Genomic DNA, 21,337 nt, shown 5'->3' with positions numbered 1-21,337 from the left:
CATCAACCAGCATGATTAAACTGTCCCCACTTAAAATAATTCAAGTTTTCATTCCTTCATACTCATGCCCACTGTCCCCAACTGTAACCAACATCTGAAAGAGCACCTCCAGTTTAACAAACTCAGGGTTTCCCTGGAAGAAAACTTCCCATGAAAATACATTACAGGAAGTCAAAGAAAACACACGCTATTTTTTAGGACCATGACTGGTCTTTTTCAAATCACGGGGGCATGTGTTCATCTGTTCTATCAAGTGTCCTGAAAAATAGATGGTAAGGTATTAGTAAAAAAAATGTGTGTGTGTGTGTGTGTGTGTGATATGCACACACATATGGGTAAGAGTACTACTTCAACTGTGATTGATAAATTAAAATCATTGTTAATCACTTAAATCTAAATTGCATTGGAGCTGTCAGAATAAATACCCTGGATTGAAGCTAAGAAATCTAGAGCATGTTTAAATTGGGATTTTATTTTTGTTATTTGGGCTTTGAGTTCTTTTGTAGAGCAGAGAGGATCACTCTCCACGAATGTCACTAGCGAAAAACAAAAGGCAAAGTGAAAACCAAGAAATAGATTATCCCTAGACAATATGTTACATCCCAACTCCACCATTTCCTGGACAATTCCCTGAGGCGTGATTAGCCTCGTTTCACAGACGAAGGGATTCAGACTTGGACAGGTTAAGCAATTTCCCAAGGATACTCAGACAGAAGGAAATGAGTAAGGATTTCAACCACACTGTTCTTGCTTCCTCTTCTGTACCTGCTAGCACTTCTCCCCAGAAAGATCATGATGCCTTCTCCCCATCTCTCCCTTTGCCTGATTCATTCTTACTGGTCCTTCAGGACTCATCTTAGATGTTACTTTCTATAGGAAGCCTTCCCTGGAACCCGTGTCTGGATTGAGCACCTCTTGTGTGTGTTCCCATAATACTCTAGGCACACCATCCCCATCACCTCATCTGCATGGTGTAATGTAGCTGCCTATTTTTTTACGGGACTTTCCCCTTCCATCCCCAACCACTGACTAAAGGTACCTTAATTACTACGGACTATGGTTTCTTCAGTGTTCCAACCTCTGGGTTTAGCACAATGTCTAGCACACCACAGGCACCCCGGTGTTTACTTCAGAATAAAAACATCCGTGGTCAGGGGCACCTTGGTTGGCTGAGTCAGTTAAGCGTGCAGCTTCTGCTGAGGTCATTATCTTGCAGTTTGTGAGTTCCAGCCCCCCATCAGGCTCTGCACTGACATCTCGGAGCCTGCTTAGAACTCTCTTTCTCTTCTCTCTTTCTGCCCTTCCCCCATTTGCTCTCCCTAAATAAATACATAAAATTTAAAAAAAAAATCAATAGTTAAATGAATGGAGGTAGACTCCCAAGCCACATACCTTGCTGCCACGGGTTAAGTGGCTTCTCAGCCAGCAATGCGCTGCCTCGCAGATCAAGCGTGTGGCAGCACTGAGCAGAGGGCCCGAGGGGAAGTCGGCACTCAGTAAGCATTCTCAATAGTTAAATCCAGGTAGAGCACCCAAGGGCCTAAGCCAATTATATCAGAGAAGGGCATGAGCTTTCTCATATTTCAAATCAATTAAGACTTTGTCAATAGCCCAGCAGTTTCGTCCTGGTATTGAAAACACAATTATTTCCTCATTATTTAAGTGGTGGCAAAGGATGAACTGCATGTGGCTCACTTAGCAGAAGTACAACTACGATGCTGTTTTGTAAAATTCAGGCTGAGTAGACAGGACTAAAGACCGCAAAGACTAAACAAATGAAAATAAGCTCTCCTTTGGCTTTTTTTTTTTTTTTTTAAATCCCAGTGCTTTGCAAGGCCACAGGTGAGAACAAACAAGGAAATAAAATCACTTTGTTTTCTGTGAGCAATGCCACCAGAGTTCAAGTCTTGTTTGAGAAGACACGCAAGAGTGGTTAAAAGGGGGAGGAAAGCATGGTATTCCAAGGGAATTAGCCCTGATACGGAGAAGAGAATGAACAGAAAGGGGAACATGGGAGAGGAAAACAAGATGATAGAAACTAAGAAAATCTTACTTTTCAGTCCTCTGGGCTTACTCTCTCTCTCTCTCTCTCTCTGTCTCTCTCTCTGTCCTTCTGTGTGGGTGTGTGTGGGTGTGTCTCATTCTCTCTTTCCTCCCCCCCTCCCCTTCTAAAAGAAGAAATAGAATTACTACCTCTAGGTGAACACACAGGTGGTAGGCAGAGTAATGCACCCCCCCCCCCCCACCAAAAGATGCCTATGTCTTAATCACCAGAACCAAGAATAGATCACTTACGTGGCTAAAGGGATTTTCCAGCATGTGGATCTTCTGGGTGGATACAATGTATTTGCAAGGATCCTTGTAAGTAAAAGAGGGTGACAGGAGAGTAACAGAACTATTTGAAGATGCTACGCTTCTTGCTTTGAACACGGTAGAAGGGTCCACAAAGGATGCAGGTAGCATCTAGCAACTCGAAAAAGCAAGCAAACAGATTATTCCTCCACAGGTCTGCCAGCACTTGATTTTGGCCTAGTGAGACCCATTTCAGACTTCTGACTTCTAGAGCTGTAAGAGAATAAGTTTGTGTTGCTTGATGCCACTGAGTTTGGAGTAATTTTTTACAGCAGCTAGAGGAGACGAATACATCTCCCAAATTTGCTTCATGAACCTGAGCCTCTGACATCTGGGATTGTTTGCCCCTGACAATCCTAATTCAACGTGTCCAAAACTAAATTTAGCATCTTCTCCCCAACTACCCTGCATCTCCCAAACTATCCTGCACGGTCTGGTACCCTGCCTTTCTTCCAGGTTGGGGCTAGATGCCTCTGATGCTTTTATTTCCTTCTCCCCTGTTTCTTTTCTTTCTTTTTTTTTTTTTCAACGTTTATTTATTTTTGGGACAGAGAGAGACAGAGCATGAATGGGGGAGGGGCAGAGAGAGAGGGAGACACAGAATCAGAAACAGGCTCCAGGCTCTGAGCCATCAGCCCAGAGCCTGACGCGGTCTCGAACTCACAGACTGCGAGATCGTGACCTGGCTGAAGTCGGACGCTTAACCGACTGCGCCACCCAGGCGCCCCCTTCTCCCCTGTTTCTAATCTGTTTCCGCTCTCGTCAATTCCTCTTGATAAAAGTCTACCAAATAACAACGTTTTCTATCCCCATTGTCATAATTCTAAAGAGGATTCTAATTCCTTAAACAATTATATTCTCAAAAGAATTTCATGTGAATTGTATAGGAAGACGTAGGAATTTATATATCATATATACTTATATATCATCATATATATTCACAATGGGAATAATGAAAGAAGAAAAGAAGAGAAAAGAATCGGGGGGAGAAAAGAAAAGAATTGGGGGGAGAAGAGAAAAGAATCGGGGTAAGAGAGAAAAGAATCGGGGGAGGACCCTTAATGTCTCCCTCATTAACAGTCCCTGACTCAATCATCAGGCAGAAAGAAGGGATTTTCCCACAAGCAGTGAGTGTTCATCAGATAAACTACTCTAAGAATCTTCCAAATCTGAAAATACATGGTTCTTATGGTTAAAGAAAGTGAGGAGGACTTGTAGAGACAAGGGAGTGAAACAAAGTCCTTCCAAAACTATTCCCTAAATGCAGTTTTACTTCATGTCGCCTCAAGCTTTTACTTGAGACACAACCATGATTTTCACAAGGCCCCTATCCAGGATGTGAGCGTGCCATACCTGAGGATTCTCCATCATTCCATAGCATTCAGAACCAGGTTCCTGGATCCCATCAACCCCTAAGATAAAAGGACTCAGCATGTAAGAGTCAGTTCATGGACAGACCAGCTGACCTAGTTAAGGTAATATTTTACCTTGTGAAAGTGGGAGGGAGAATAAAATATTTCACCAAAAGTTTAGTTAGATACAGAAACTCTCTAAAAAGCCCAACTCTCAGAAACCAATAAAAGAGAACAGTTCACTTTCTAATGACAGCTTGTCACTTTCCAAGAGAAATGAGAGGACACTACATCCTGAGTCTGTCCTGACATGTCCTCTAAGTTACTCAATTCAGGGTTTTAGAAAACTGTATATGTAGAGACATATATTCTCTTGTGATCTTTGTAAATATTTTGTTATTTACGAAAGCCGTCTGGATATGTGGTTTCCCAAGACAGATGAAAACAACCAACCATCTCCCAAGAGTCGATCTCCAATAGAAGACCACTGCAGTGGGCATCCCCCAAACCTTGGAAGCACTACCCAAATTTACGCTGTAGTCACTGGATCCTGATGAGCATCCACAGCCCCAGAAGGCAGTAACAATGCCGTGCTACAGTCGGTTAAGCGTCCGACTTCAGCCAGGTCACGATCTCGCGGTCCGTGAGTTCGAGCCCCACGTCAGGCTCTGGGCTGATGGCTCAGAGCCTGGAGCCTGTTTCCGATTCTGTGTCTCCCTCTCTCTCTGCCCCTCCCCCGTTCATGCTCTGTCTCTCTCTGTCCCAAAAATAAATAAAAGTTGAAAAAAATTTTTTTTTAAATAATAAAAACAAAACAAAACAAAACAAAAAAAACAATGCTGTGCTACAGTTCTGGGCCCCAAGCCTTATGGGAAGCCCCAAGCCTTATGGGAAAACCTGGTGAGGACCTGCCCACCGGAACATCACTCATCCTAGATTAGATTCTACCTTGAGCCCGCTTCTCTTGCCATTTTAGCAACGGCAATGTACAACACTTTCTGAAGCCAAGTAATATTTGGAATTTGATCGTATAAATCATAGTTCAGCTTTATAAATTTAACTGTTGGAAAAGCGTGCAAATTAACGTTCTAATAGTAAAATATCTGCCTTTCTCCACCTTCCTTGCCCTTTCCTTCTTGTTCTTTGTAAGAAAGAATAGGAAACAAACTAAGAAATGGATCTAACCATGCTTGTTACTGTCCTGCCCAGGCAAACATTAGGTGAACACAAATTTAAGCAACTCAGCAGGATTGTTATCCAAAATTTCAGTGCCCTTATCCCCTCTAAATGGCTATCCAGAAAGTGGTCCCATCTCAGCCCAAGATGGGGTGTTCTTTCTGCTTCTGCAACTAAAACTACTTCAATAAATAAAAAACACTAATGAAGAATACCGCTGACATTCTATATATTATACCCAGTAACATTTGAAAAACAGGACCCACGCTGATTATAGGAATTATGGGAAGAACTCTTCCCTTCTTGTAAGAAAATCAAAACCAAAGAAAATATTTCATTAACTAAACCCCATTCAGGAGATTTTCTTTCTTGAGAGTATACTTCTGATTGCTTCTATCCCAATCTTAATTTTAATTGTTGAGATTAAAGTCTTTGGAAAATCAGGACAGCAGAAATTATCATTTCAAAAACATAATGTTCACTTGTAGATGAAATGTCTGAAACTAGGGCAGTGAGCGAGTTTGCTAAGACATAAGAGAAGATAGGCTACCATCAGGCTGAAGCAGACAGAATACAGAAATCCTCAGGGACTCACCCGGTGCAATCTTGGTTTGTAAACAGCCATTAAAATGACCAAATAAAGAGTTGTCAAAGACATACCCTCAGCTAAATATTCTGTAAAAACATGACTCTCGGGGTTGGCCTGTGTACATGGATCATAGACATTTAAAGAGATATAAATAACTTCCAGTTATACCATGTGTGGCTGATTCATTTTGTTTCGTTTTGCTGAAAAATGTTATACTCCATTTTATGGGCTTTTTCCTCCTTTGAGGCAGTTTTTTCCTGGTGAGAAAAAGTGGTCTTCTTCTTCCTTAATTCCTGACCATTCTTCTCTCCATGTGGTTTTTATCTTGCGGGCTATTAATATAGCAGTTCACATTAATTCATTGTCTCGTGTTAAAACAATGTCATGGACGCATGCATTGTTACTTTTTAAACGAAGGTAATTTGAAATTGGGTCTAGTCTATGAACATAGGGAAATATTCACAGCATCCTTTAGATAGCTGCCTTAATTAAAACAAACAAAAACAGTAAGGCAATTAAAGAAGAAATGTTTGACCTAATCAACATTTGGGGGTTTTCTGTTTTGTTTTGGGTTTTGGTTTTGGTTTTAAGTACAACTTAAAGAGATGCTCCTGTGTGTCACAGAACTTGACATCACTGGGTGCCACAGTTGCTTTCCTGACCTGAAATTGAGACCTTATTGAGACTATCCACTAGACAAATAGTCTCAGCATAATATAATTGCAGCCAGTCTATGGGCACCTACAGGAACCGAGTCTATAACCCACACCAACAGAAGCGGGAAAAATAAGACAACATCTTTCTAAATACAAGCAAATACACTTGAAATGTCAAGGGTTGAGAAAATACTTCACGGTGAGCCAGATTCTTTGCAGGCATTAAGTCACTCTCACAGAGTGTAATGGGTAGACCCTGAGAAGACCCCAGGTATATGAATGCTATCGGAAGACCAGGGTACATTTTCCAAACTTTGCACCAAAGAGCGATAGTCCCTCTAAGATATTACAGGTGTTTCTTAAAAATTCATCTCAGTAGTCATAGAATAGAACCTCAGGAAATTCTTGCTTGACTAAAGGACTTTGCCTTGACTATGCTGATGTGTGCTGGGGCGAAGAGTGAATCATATTATATACAGCCCTCTCCAGACTTATTCGACCCCAAGGAAGCTTTTCACAGAATATCTATTAGCATCTCACGGGGTCTCTAGTGCTTCGACGAACATGGTTTGGAAACTGTTGCATTTGTATAATGTGACAAAGCCCTTGGAGCTATAGCTATAAATTAAGAGCGGAGAGATGGTCATTCTAAGGCAGTCCCAGTACCGGTGATATCGCCACAGGTAATATATGCCACACGACGACATTAGGTATTTTATTACAGCAACTCTCAGACTTCTAGCAGTCATCAGAAGTGGCAGGTTCGAGCCAAGTGACAAACAATTGTATTCTGTAACACCATTCGGGAGTATTTCTCAAGATCCCTTCACGTCCTGTTCCTCAAATTTTATGCAATTGTACATTCTTGGTGCCAGGACTCTCTGGCTGTACATTTAATTTTTGGTTTTGTTTCAGAGCCTTGTCATTTCATCAATCAGAGCTATTCCATCTGCTGAAATGCTGACAAATCCAGCTGCTTTGTCACTTCTAATCAATTTCATTAATGTTTCCACGTTCTATTTCAATTAGCAGCCTATTCTTTGGACTGTTTGATGACTTGATATTACCTACTGTCTGCAGATTAAAAATCAAATTACAAATTGCTTTGTCCTTGACATGAAAAATCCTTCCTTCTTTACTGAATCATTTCTCTTTGGCACATTTACCCCTCTTAAGTTAAATTACACTCTCCCATGCTGTGAAGTAAGGAGTTCAATAGTTATACAAGGAATGGATCCATACTGGGATGTTCATCTTGACATTCACTTAATCCTTATGCCCTCGTTCAGAATTCAATCTTCTTTCATCTAAAGCTTTTCATTGTTGTGAATTTTTCCAGCCCATTAAACACCTACTTGAAATGTTATTTACTTGGCCAAAACCCTCATGCATTTTTTAATTCATCAGACACAATACCTGTATTGTCTGCTGTCTACAATTCTTGACTTTGAAAACCATTGAAGAGGACCAGTTGGACAGATTCATCCTTGTTACCGATTCCACTACCACATAAGCCCAAGCAATGATGAAGGAGTCATTTGAATGCGTTTCTTCAAGGAGATCTAACTTATCTTCCCTGCCTTTCTCCTCTTTCTTAACGTCGTGAAAATCCTTCTGCGCTGACTTCTTTTAATTGTATAGAAACGTACAGACTTTTATTTTTGTAACCAAATGCAGAAATAGCACAGAATTTTGACTGTCCTTCCCCATGCCTCATGTCACAACTAACAGCATGGAGATTTAGTAGCCTAAAGCTATACAGCAACAGCGCTGTGGGTCATATTTTTAACTTTAATGACAATCTGTAATTGCCTGCAGCCTGCCTTATTTCTGGCCCTGCTGATTTCTTGAGGACCTGTGATAACACAGCTCCAACTTGGCCCTCTAATCTGGCTCGTGCCCTCTTTTATGTGTTTTTTTTTATATTTTTTCAGGGTTATCGGGTCTTACAGGAAAGTAGTCAAGAGTCTACAGCTCACCTTCCTTCTTCAGGGCATTCCAAGGAATTAGAATTTCCTTCCAGCCTGCAAGCTTTCATAACTGTCTGCCTTTTCCTGTGGCTGGAGTGGTGAAGGCTTGAATAGCAGAAGCTTTGCTTCAAATTGAACTGCCCGATACCGGCCTTGAAATCCCCTTTAGCTTTAATCTTTTTTAGACATTTGAAATTTTCAAAATACCACTTGTCAGGATAAGTTCTCTTTTCCTCTAGCATAACTGAATCACCTTTTGATTGTACTTAAGAGATGTTGTTATTTCATTCCTCCTAGAAATGTTACCTTCATTAAATGTTTGCAATGAACATCCATGCGTCCGTTTATTAGACAAACACGGACTGAATACCAATCGAGTGTTAAGCACTGTCTTGGAAGTTACTAGAATTCAACAGGAAACAAAGAAGACATTGTCCCTGTCCTTCCCAAGGAGCTTACACTCTAGTGGGGGCCTACAATGGTTAATGAGAGAGACATGATTGCTAGAGAGAAAGAGAGAGAGAGAGAGGAGGGGGCTGTGATATTACCATCGAACGAAGAATGACAATAAAGAGAGAGGCAGCATATCACCATGGTAAAGAGGATAGACACAAGAGCCAGAACATGGGGTTCAAATCCTGCCATCCCAATGAAGAGCTGTGACCCTGAGCAAGTGATTTAACTCATTGTGCCTCGTTTGTCTCATCCGTGCACTGGGGCAGTCATAGTTCTGCCTCAAAGGTTTGTTGTGAAAATCAAATAAGTTTTGGGGCGCCTGGGTGGCGCAGTCGGTTAAGCGTCCGACTTCAGCCAGGTCGCGATCTCGCGGTCCGTGAGTTCGAGCCCCGCGTCGGGCTCTGGGCTGATGGCTCAGAGCCTGGAGCCTGTTTCCGATTCTGTGTCTCCCTCTCTCTCTGCCCCTCCCCCGTTCATGCTCTGTCTCTCTCTGTCCCAAAAATAAATAAACGTTGAAAAAAAAAAAAATCAAATAAGTTGCTACTGTAAGGCGTTTAAAACAGTGTCCAGCACATACAAAATTGCCACCGGCTTACTTGTCAAATTAAAATTAAGTAGGAAAACACTATGATCTGGGAAGTGTATATTGCTCTGAGAGCCCACTGCAGGGCTGCCTAAGTTAGTCTGGGAGAAGTCATGGAAGGCTTCTTAGAGCAAGTTGAGATCTGAAGCCGGACAGAAGTAGCACCACAAGGGTGGAAGAAAAGGGAACAGAGCGGTATCTATACAGCGAGAACCTGCCTGTCCATTAAGGACAGCTAAAAATAGCAAAGTGACAGTTTAGGGGCCAACTTGAAAAACTTTGGACTTAAAGTTGCAGAAAGCCAGAGGCCAAGAAGGTATATAATAATTATAACGGAGAAAAGTATAAGCATTGTGAGTAAAACAGGACAATAGCCCCAAATGCTAAAATTCAGAAGGTCCTTTAGATACTTGAAAGAGTAAACATAGAGCCAATCAAAGGTAGCGCCGCTGCTTCCCTGATTGTGAACCTCGGGGGCTAATTTCCCCACGAAGTGACACAGATTCAAAAGAAACAGCGGCTTCTTGGGGAAAAGCTGGGACATTCTGGAGCGACATCCCTACTTCCAACGCTGGGGCCACCTCCCCCAGCCCCACAAACACAACACAAAACAAACACAGCGTCGGGGCTAGCTGGAGCAAGGGCTCATTCTTGGGTCAGTAACTCTTTCCATCAAGCCCTCCTTTGCAGGTTCCGGGAACTGACCACGACTTTGCGGTTCACGCAAGCCACGCTCCCCGCAGGGAGATGGATGTCGATGGCTTAAACGCTGCCCTTCCCGTGACCCGAAATAGACTTCAGGTTCCACCTCAGCGCATTACTCTACTTCGACCACGCAGAATCATATGAAGTAACCATTTATGTAAGTCCAAAATGATGGAGTACCTGCAGTTTCATATGGTTAAACCCAATATATGTTACGGGGAATTCTTAGTTCGTTTCAGCGTTTCGCTGAAGGCTAAGCCACCAGGACCGCAAGTGGCTTCTTGGGCTCTCGGTGAACAGTTAAGTAGTACAGAGCCTTCCCTGCATAGTGAAAGTCTCTTTATACACATCCTCCAGGTGTTGGAAAAATTTGTCTTCTTTTAGAGAGCCAAATGTACCTTTTTGTAAATTCCACACGTCGGTACCCGTTCTTTTCCTCTGAAGCTACCTGGAACAAATCATCTTCGCCTCCCACCAGAAAGTCCCGGACATCCCACGCATTCTCCAGTCTTCCTAGCTGCGTATCATCAGCGGGTTTGCCTAGGATGTCTCCCCTACTTTAACTTTAATCCACAAAACAGCACTCTGGATACCGTGTTTCAGCTTGTTGAGAGCTTCCCCCCCCCCGCCAGCTATGCCCTGAGACGGTCTATATAGCTTCTTCTAACTCCTTAGCCCTGAGATACCATACCCAGAGGTGGAGTGTTTACCAAAAAAAGTCTTCTGGTTTCAAGAAAGGCATTATGGTTTTAGCGCCATGATTCTGTGATGACATTGTTGTAAGTCCCTGTCACCGTTGAATCAAGCGGTTGATGGCATAGTGATTTGGGAGGAGTAGTCACTGTGTCTGTGACTGCCAACAACAGAAAACAAGACAGAGGGTGGCTGGACAATAAAGATTTTTTTATTATTATTATTTGAGAGAGAGAGAGAGCAGGGGAGAGGGGCAGAGGGAGAGAGAGAGAATCTTCAGCAGGCTCCATGCTCAGTGTGGAGTCCCACACAGGGCTTAATCCCAAGACCCCGACCCCGGGGATCCTGACCTGAGCCAAGATCAAGAGTCAGATGCCTCATGAAAAGATGCTCAACGTCGCTCCTCATCAGGGAAATACAAATCAAAACCACACTCAGATATCACCTCACGCCAGTCAGGGTGGCTAAAATGAACAAATCAGGAGACTATAGATGCTGGCGAGGATGTGGAGAAACGGGAACCCTCTTGCACTGTTGGAATGCAAACTGGTGCAGCTGCTCTGGAAAACAGTGTGGAGGTTCCTCAAAAAATTAAAAATAGACCTACCCTATGACCCAGCAGTAGCACTGCTAGGAATTTACCCAAGGGATACAGGAGTACTGATGCATAGGGGCACTTGTACCCCAATGTTTATAGCAGCACTCTCAACAATAGCCAAATTGTGGAAAGAGCCTAAATGTCCATCAACTGATGAATGGATAAAAAATTGTGGTTTATATACACAATGGAGTACTACAGGGCAATGAGAAAGAATGAAATATGGCCCTTTGTAGCAACATGGATGGAACTGGAGAGTGTGATGCTAAGTGAAATAAGCCATACAGAGAAAGACAGATACCATATGTTTTCACTCTTATGTGGATCCTGAGAAACTTAACAGAAACCCATGGGGGAGGGGAAGGAAAAAAAAAGAAAAGAGATTAGAGTGGGAGAGAGCCAAAGCATAAGAGACTCTTAAAAACTGAGAACAAACTGAGGGCTGATGGGGGTGGGAGGGAGGGGAGGGTGGGTGATGAGCATTGAGGAGGGCACCTTTTGGGATGAGCACTGGGTGTTGTATGGAAACCAATTTGACAATAAATTTCATATATTGAAAAAAAAATAAAAAATAAAAATAAATAAAAAATAGAGTCAACACAGAAAAAAAAAAAAAAAAAAAAGTCAGATGCCTAACCAGCTGAGCCACCCAAGCGCCCCTTGGCAATAAAGACTTTAAAAATTATTTTACACAACAAGACCACGGAGATAGGTGTTTCGGGGGCTTTGTAATTCAGAATATGGAAAGGCATCTCTGAAATTTTCCTGTTTTCCTTTGTCACCAGATGGCAAGCTCCGACAACCTTGACCTTCCGTGACAGCATCCAAAGGAGAAAGTAAGGAGATGGAGGAGGGAGAGAAACAAATAATGCTTTTTTACCTAATGGCTGCTTATCGGGAAGGACCAGCTTTCCCAGGTGTCCTTATAGCTTACTGATCAAAACAGGTCACACGCCTATCACGCTATGCCACTGCTTCTCCGAGCAGTGGAAACTGCTTCTCCAAGCAGTGGAAACTGCTTCTCAAAGTGTGGTCTTCAGACCAGCAGCATTGGCATCACCTGGACACGTAAAAAATACGAACTCTCAGACCCCATGCCACGCCTGCTAAATCAGAAATTCCAGAGTCAGGGCCTGAGATTCTGGGTTATAACAAGCTCTCCAGGTGATTTTGATTCATGCTAGGGTTTGACAGCCCCGGCCCCAGTCACTGGCAAAGGAAAACCAGATGCTTCACCAACCACTTTTCATCCATTAAAACTGGGCACATCGGGGCCTGAATTAAAACTGGGCTTGTGGTGGCCGAAAGGGAGGAGAGGAGGGCAGAGGTGAGGAGTGAAAGTGGAGAAAAACTGGGAGGAGGAGGAAAACTGGGAAGAAAGCCCCTGAAAAACTGGGAAGAGAGCCCCAGTCCTCACGGAAATGGGGACTAGAGGTAGATCTCAACTCAAACTGAGCCTGTTGCTGGAAAAGCGTGTAAAATCATTGATTTTTGCAGTTTACAGGGAGCCAATGCAACTAATACAAAGCTGGAGGAAATCAGTTTTCTAATGAAAAATAGACTTGATTACTCTACTTCAAATGTAATTTGGGAGAGTGATAAGTACTACACCATGCGCATTTGCCAAGAAGTGATACACGCTGCAAAATCAGTAGTTAATTAGAACTTCAGTGAAGTGCCAGTTTTCATAGGGAGTACGAGATAGGGGAAGGGATGCCATTTAGCAAAATGAAAATTAATGGCTTTGTGCCTCTTCCTACTTTTGAAGAACTGGCTTTACATCTACCAAACGGTATTAGAAAATGTGCAAAGTAGGGGCGCCTGGGTGGCTCCATCGGTTAAACGTCTGACCGGCTCAGGTCATGATCTCACGGTCCATGAGTTCAAGCCCCGCGTCGGGCTCTGTGCTGATGGCTTGGAGCCTGCTTCGGATTCTGTGTCTCCCTCTCTCTCTGCCCCTCCCCCATTCACAGGCTGTCTCCCTCTCAAAATTAAATAAACATTTTTTAAAATTTTAATAAAGAAGAAAATGTGCAAAGTTTACTTTCCAATCATCTGTGGCCACACTGCCCGTATGGTAGCCACTAGGAACATGTGGCTGTTGAGTACATGAAATGTGACTAGTGCTGAGACGTTCTGTAAGTATGAAAGGCACCCCGGATTTCAAACACTTAAAACAAAAGTAAGAATGCAAAAAAAAAATCTCATTAACAGTTTTTATATTGATAGCATGTTGAAATGATAATATGATATATTGGGTTTGATAAAATACATTAAAATTAACTTTACCATTGTTTCTTTTCCCTTTTTTTTGTGCAACTGCTATAACACTGAGAATTAAATATGTTGTCTGCCTTACATTTGGATTAAGTAGTAGCACTGAGAGTTTACATATTTGATGTAGTAAATCTACTTCAGTCAAACTCATGGAAACTTTTTTCTTTTTTTTTTTTTTTTTTAACGTTTATTCATTTTTGGGACAGAGAGAGACAGAGCATGAACGGGGGAGGGGCAGAGAGAGAGGGAGACACAGAATCGGAAACAGGCTCCAGGCTCTGAGCCAGCAGCCCAGAGCCTGATGCGGGGCTTGAACTCACAGACCGGCGAGATCGTGACCTGGCTGAAGTCGGATGCTTAACCGACTGCGCCACCCAGGCGCCCCGGAAACTTTTTTTCAAATATCAACCAAGCAAGTCAAAAGGAAATAGGGGGAATTTGTAGTTGCCCATGACATAGGATCTGAGAAACTCCAGTCAAAAAAACATTCCCATCCACAAGTCCTTTATTACCTCCAAGAGTTCATGTCTTCCAATTAACCACGTTTTCCTTTTTCCTTAACTGTCTTCACTTACTACATAAATATACTTATGAGAGGACTAATATATTAAATATACATAAACTGGGAATGAGAAAAGACTTTCGGAGATCTTCAATTTCCATTTCTTCCCTTTCCTAAAAAAGAAAAAAAATCATCTGCTCAAGATCAAGTGCAGTCAAGATGTTGACCCAGTTCTGGGTTCTCACTTCTCCTACTTCGTTTCACTTTAAAGTAAATAAATAAATAAAAATGTACTTCTCACCCACCACAGATATTCCAATGGTGCATTTCCTGGGGTGGCATTCAGGGGAGATCTAACAGTGGATCTATCTGGTGTGAGTTTTGAGAAAGTGAATGATTCAGTGAATGAATAAGAAATTCTTTTCCAAGTTACTCAGGTAGTTTTTTTGTTTCCAACAATATTGAAGGAAGAATTGAATCCAGTTTTCCACTGATATTTATTAATGTTTCTAAGAAGAAATTGCTGAGTACTTTACTTTTTGCATACAATTCAGAAGCAGTTAAAAAAACGTGATTGACATTGTGATAACAGCATTCTTTCTTTTTTTAAAGTTTATTTATTTATATTGGGGGGGGGGGGAGAGAGAATCCCAGGCAGACTCCAAGCTATCAGCACAGAGCCCGATGCAGAGCTTGAACCCATGAACATTGAGATCATGACCTGAGCTGAAATCAAAAGTCTGATGCTTAACCAACTGAGCCACCCAGGTGCCCAACAATATCTTTCTAATAGCAATTGCTTTATTCACGTGAACAAGGTTTGTCAGCATTTGCATCTATAAAACTAACAAATGGGCTGTTACTGGTGCTGAACCCTGTTTCATTTTTATCACTAAACATTCTACATTAAAGGATACTAAAGTGTCCCTTGGTGGCTCAGTGAGTTGAGCGTCCGACTTCGGCTCAGGTCATGATCGCACGGTCTGTGGGTTCGAGCCCTGTGTCAGGTTCTGTGCTGACAGCTCAGAGCCTGGGGTCTGCTTCAGATTCTGTGTCTCCCTCTCTTTCTACCCCTCCTCTGCTCATGCTCTATCTCTCAAAACTAAATAAACATTAAAAAAAAAAAAAAGGATACTAAGCTAACTGACTTCTTCAAAGCTCCATACATCCCATTTAAAAATTCATTTCTGATAAAATTATATTTTAAAGTTTAATAATTATCCAAATTTATAATATATTTATGTAAACTCCATGCTAATAGTATTTTTAAAGGTAATTCAGCAGTGGGGAAGGATAATTTCAACTTGAAGCCTTTTGAAATTTTTTAAATGTTAAATTTCAGTTGACAACTATTTTCTTGTTGCAGAGAATTATGATGAAATAATCTATAAGCCTAAATTTCTGTGACAGAAATAGAATGGAAGTCAGAGTTCAAGGAAGCAAAGGAAAAAATTGGAATTTCCAACTTTTAAAAGAGGGCTTGTTCATCTGTTTCTTAAATGGATAATGGTAGATAGGAATCAAAGCCCATAGTCTTTGGTTTCATTGGACTCATGGAATAATTTCTTCTCTTTATTTTAAAATAATCAATGTTTGTAATATATACAAAAGTACGTTATTTGAAACTACTGTTTAAACTTATGCCAAAACAGTTTAGATATCAACTTTAAAATGTGCAAAGTGAAACAGAATTTTTCAAAATTATGTTCAAGGGTATAAGGGAGAAAGTTTGAAGACCACTCAGCTCTCAACCCTGCCTGCATCAAAGCCATAAATGGCCAGACTCCACCCAGGAAAAATGAAGTCAGAATCTCTGGGAGCATCCTCCCTACCCTGCCTAAACTCATTATAGTCACTTGAGCCAGAGTTGAAAACCACTGTCATGGAGTGAATTAGCTTTTCCTCTCACCTTCCTCTGGGACAGAAAGGGTCTGGAAAAGCACATGGAATGGGTACAGAACAAGGAAAGGAGAAAATCAAAAGAGGAGAAAGGGACACCTAGGTGGCTCAGTTGGTTGGGGTCCAACTCTTGATTTCAGCTCAGGTCATGATCTCACAGCTCATGAGTCCAAGCCCTGCATTGGGGCCTGCCCTGCATTGGGGCCTGCTTGGGATTCTCTCTCTCTCTCTCTCTCTCTCTCTCTCTCTCTTTCCCTGCCCCTCCTCCACTCATTCTCTCCCTCTCTCTCTCTCTCTTTCCCTCTCTCAAAATAAATAAATAAACTTAAAAAAAAAAGAGGGGAAAGAACCGGGGGGGGGGGGGGAAGCAGGAAACAGAAAGCATTGAAAGTCATCCCATCCCACTCCATCCAACTTTGCCAAAGAATAACCCCGCCTCTTATCAATAATGATTGAGTCAGTACCAGTGACTCTTGGGAAGTACATTTGTCCTTTTTTATTTTTTTGTATCATTGTAATATTTTACAAAATTAATGTTCAATAAGTCATTTAGATGAATTCTTGTTGTTTATCTGATAATGAAACCTCTTTTATCTAATGAATATTGATTCTCACCCATCTTATGCCAGTTCCTTCTCCATCGTCTTCTCAATATTCAGTCCAAAAAGAATGGCCTCATCCTTATTTGGGGTTTAATGTTGCAAACACCAAGGACTTGGGAATAAACACTGTTCTCTAGCTGTTAGAAAATGCCTACTACTTTGCTATGGGATATTTCATTTGAGAAGTCCTCCGTGATGCTTCTCGTACATATGGTTTAATCTTTCTTTTTTTTTTTTAACCATCTTGTAAGCGATAAATTCCACACCTCCTCTGTTCTGACATCACTGGATTCTGACTGTCCACAGGTAATCGGTACTGTTTTGATGCCTCGGCTGTTGACACTCGTGGCGATTTCTTTAAACAGTAGTCACCTGTGGGAACCAAATTATTCTACATGATCTTCAAAGGCTGTCAGAAGATGCTTTCTTGAAATTTTATCACTTCGTGAACAAATGTGAAATCCGTGGTAAAGCCATGGGTTTCTTTATATTTATGATGTTGGAAGCCCTTCTCAACCTGACTACCTACAGTACATATTTGCTGTGAGTGTTTTCTTTCAGTTCATATAAGCACAATGCTGGACAGCAGCCAAATTATTTCCTCACTCGGGGAAAACAATGTATTGTTACGCACATTTTATTGATTTCATACAACATTTTTCAAGTCAAGAAAGAAGTAGGATTCCCAAAAAGCGAACACCATAGTCCTCCTCCTCATCACAACCCCCAGCTAGGCAAATGCTTGAAAGAAATGCCTTAAATATTTTAAATCCAGCTGTGTGAACTTGTCACATGGAAGGCCCCTCCAAATCATTACGCAAACTGTCTGAGGCATAGCTGACACTTTTAGCCCTTACCTGACAAATCTGACAGGAGTCACTGTGTTAACTAACCCCTAACTCATCCTCTGGAGCCCTTCCTCTTCTCTATGAATGGCTCCTGCATTCAAGGCTCCTGGAAAGTTTTCTTCAACCACGATAATCTGGGGATAATCTCAAGCTGTTGGCTTTGTCCGGCTTTTGCTTGTAAAGGCTAACATTTTATGCTGGACTTCACCAGTGAGGGATAAATTAAACAGAAGTAGCAAATTGTTGAAAGCTTTTTAAGGACCCTGAGTTTGATAGGTAACTGTGACCCCAGGCCCCTCACGTCCATCTTCTGCATTCTCTACGTCAAACTGTGGCCAAATCTAATTGAGTTTATTTGTCTCCTTCTACTCCCATGGCCACTGCCCCCTCAGCCCAGGCTCTGCCTCCCTCACCTAGGTTTTTGTGACAACTGCTAACAGATCTCTTTACCCTGGGCTTTTCCTCTCTCTAATTTGATCTCCATATGGTTGCTTATGTTATCTTCAGAAAGCACAGCTCTGATCACAAACTTCCTTTTTCACAACGTTTTGAAGGCTCCTCGTTGCACACAGAACCAAACCCAAAACTTTCTCACTTGGCTTTTAAAACCGTGCACGCTCACCAGATCCAACATTTCTAAAGGGCCTCGTTTTCCAGGCACTCATGCAAATACCAAAGGTTATAAAAAGCAACAAGAATATTAAGCATTTGTTGGTAGTAAGAGATAAAAAAGAATCAAACACGGTTCTTACCAGCAGAAGTTCTCTTCTACCTGGGACACAAGCAAATCCTAAGAGAGAGGCTTATTGTATTCCACTGCTAATTCCCACACACAGTTCCACCCGTTTGTCCCCCACACACCGTTGGCAGGAATCCTCTCCTCCAGCCATTCAGGAAAACGCCTAATCCTTAAAGACACACAACACTCCACTACCTCTGCACGTTCGCTCATTTGGTCCTCTCCATCTGGAAGCCTTCTGCCTCCACATCCTTCCCGGGGGGCATCCATCGTGCCAGCTCTCCTCCAATTCAAACGATTCCTCAGGGCTCTCTCAGAGCCCCTCAGCCAGATTGATACCCCCTCGCCTTTCCCCACGGTGTGTCTGGTGACATTAAACATATATCGTAATAGGGCACCTGGGTGGCTCAGTCAGTTAAGCGTCCAACTCTTGATTTTGGCTCACGTCCTGATCTCACAACTGTGGGGTGGAGCCCTGAGTTGGGTCCCTGCCTGGGCAGGGAGCCTGCTTATGATTCTTTCCCTCTCCCTCTGCCCCTGTTCAGCTCTCACGTGCAGCTGCTCTCTCTTTTAAATAAACAAATAAACAAACAAACAAACAAATAAATAAAGTGTTATATTACTACTTCTTGTCCACTAAATTTGAAAGACCTTAAAAGCATGGATTTTATCTTTTTTTTTCCCCCACTATGTCTCCCAAGGTACCCAGAGCCTTACATATAGATAATCCCCAACAAATAGTTGATAATCGGCAGTAAATTCTTTAGCAAGGGTCCTTGACAAGGTTGTACTTGATATATCGCTTCCTTTTGTTGAAATTCGACGCCATTGTTTTCTACGTCGTATTAAGATTTAGCTGCAAATACCCACTAAAGTTTTTTATAGCTTCTTTAACCAGATTGCGAGGCAATTCTTTTTTAGCCAGCAACATAATGTGGGGAAAGACAATGTTCCTTTTCCTTAATGAGTTCTGCAATCACAGATTTCCTTGGCTATGCCTTTCTTTCGTGATCCTTGATCCACATGGTGATGCTGTAACCATGGTAGACACTGAGCCACAAAGCGGTCCCAATTCTAAACATTGGTTGGCCAAAACAAAACAAAACAAAAGTTCTCATCAAATTAAAAGTTCTAATTAAATGGCGTGGGTAAATTCCAGGTTTATGAACTGTTACCATCTTCTGCTTTGGATAGAGTTACTCTTGGGCTCCATAACACAAAAGCCATGCCTGTGCAATGACAAAATAGTCATCAATGACATTTTTAAAAAATCAATTCTCGGGGCGCCTGGGTGGCGCAGTCACTTAAGCGTCCGACTTCAGCCAGGTCATGATCTCGCGGTCCGTGAGTTCGAGCCCCAAGTCGGGCTCTGGGCTGATGGCTTAGAGCCTGGAGCCTGTTTCCGATTCTGTGTCTCCCTCTCTCTCTGCCCCTCCCCCCGTTCATGCTCTGTCTCTCTCTGTCCCAAAAATGAATAAACGTTGAAAAAAAAAATTTTTTTTAAATAAAAAAATAAAAATCAATTCTCAAACCTGGCGGGGGGGGGGGGGGGGGGCGGTGGTGATGAAATAACCGGAGAAGTTTTTCTTATCTCATAGAGACAGTATGGTTGGCTAAGTGTGATTTTCTGGTCTTCACCTCACTATTTTGTTACCTTGTACATAAGAAACATTTTTTGGATAAAAAAGTACCATATTAAGCTTTGCTCTGTGGCAGTATCGTAGCCAATGAGGTTTATCCGAGGCGCGATTATTGCTAATTGAAAAAAGCACCATATTAAACTCTCTGGTGGGTATAAGAAAGATAAGCTGAGATCTTCAGCCTTCAAAATTACTCATTATTGGGAAGACAAGATAAATACATGCAAAAAAAGTGAGTTCATTGTTGTCAAATATTACAACAAAGCAAAGAGGTCACAAAAGAGCATCAGACTGATTGATTTCTAGGTATGCTCCATAATTAGGACTGTATACTCAGCTAATGGGAAGGTCACTAAGAATTGGGGTGGCCCAGAGGGCTAATGGGAAGGCTAGTTTCAGTGAACAAGAAACTTTAAATGGGATACTAATTTTAAGAATGAAAATAAGCTTATATCTATAATTATTGAAAATGAAGTCACAGATGCTAAGGGTCTAGGTTACTTCAAGATTCCGTAAGCCCCATAGAGTCTGGAAAGACATGCAGGTACAGTCTGTAGCTACAAAGGAAATAGTCTTAACTGTCCTATGATCACAAACACTCGTGGGGTACCGATGATGGCACGCATGATGTTTCTTTGTTTTTCCCAGCTGTTGCCATCAGACCACACCGGCCGCCTCACTGAGCATCCCCTTTACTCTTCCGCTTCCTCTTCCCGTTCAGCCTCTCCCACCACACACACAGGCTTTTTTTCCTCTATTTCCTCCCCATCAGGTGTCAGTTTTCAAAGTACTGAGTTTTGTTTCTAGCTGCATCGTGGATGAGCCAGAGCAGAGCTGTTTAATGGGCCTTGGAGGAGACTTCACTTAGGAAGTTACAAAGTATGCCCACCCCCAGCCTGAAACAAACCTACAAATACATTTCACTTTGGACTGCGCAGTGTAGTAATTTCTTTTAATTAATTTCTATCCTTTCTTTAAAATTTTTTTTTAATGTTTATTTATTTTTGAGACAGAGAGAGACAGAGCATGAACGGGGGAGGGTCAGAGAGAGAGGGAGACAGAATCTGAAACAGGCTCCAGGCTCTGAGCAGTCAGCACAGAGCCGTCGCGGGGCTCGAACTCACGGACCGCGAGATCGTGACCTGAACCAAAGTCGGACGCTTAACCGACTGACCCCCCCAGGCGACCCAATTTCTATCTTTTTAAAATTAGGAAATTTTTAGATTTTTCCCTTAAAAAAACCCAGAATATCCACAATGCCGCAGTTGAGGAATGACTGCTCGCTTTTAGGTGGAGATAAGCTTTTTAGTTTTCCCTGTTCCTCAAAGCTCCCCACTATTTACATTTCCTGTGGTCTTATAAACCTTTTTCTTGGGCATCCCTGCTTCTCAGAGGAGAGCATCTATGTGAACAACAAAACTTTCTTTTGTTATTATCAACCACTTTTAATATTATAATGTAGACTCATTATGCTAAAAAAAAAAAAAAAAATCTGTGTCTCTATTCTGTGTATCTGAAGATGTTCCCAAGATCTGATTCCACGGCAGTTATAAAGTGGACAACTTTCTAAGAGGCACTTATCTGTCAAATCACGAGGGTACCACAGAGTGCTCATTATGTAAGGTACTAATCAATTACCAAAGGTGTGTTAAAAAAAAAAAAAAAAAAGTATCTTCCACAGGAAAAAAACAAATCAAAGC

The 21,337-nt window shown here is 41.9% G+C and overlaps 1 pseudogene; it reads left to right on the top strand.

The window, feature by feature from the left end:
- Positions 1-19,695: 19,695 nt before the first annotated feature.
- LOC123600087 lies at positions 19,696-19,849 on the top strand (annotated as a pseudogene).
- The last annotated feature ends 1,488 nt before the right edge of the window (positions 19,850-21,337 follow it).

The sequence above is a fragment of the Leopardus geoffroyi genome, chromosome C1, assembly GCF_018350155.1.
Source record: "Leopardus geoffroyi isolate Oge1 chromosome C1, O.geoffroyi_Oge1_pat1.0, whole genome shotgun sequence".
Lineage (NCBI taxonomy): Eukaryota > Metazoa > Chordata > Mammalia > Carnivora > Felidae > Leopardus > Leopardus geoffroyi.
This window is presented reverse-complemented; position numbering and strand designations above follow the sequence as displayed.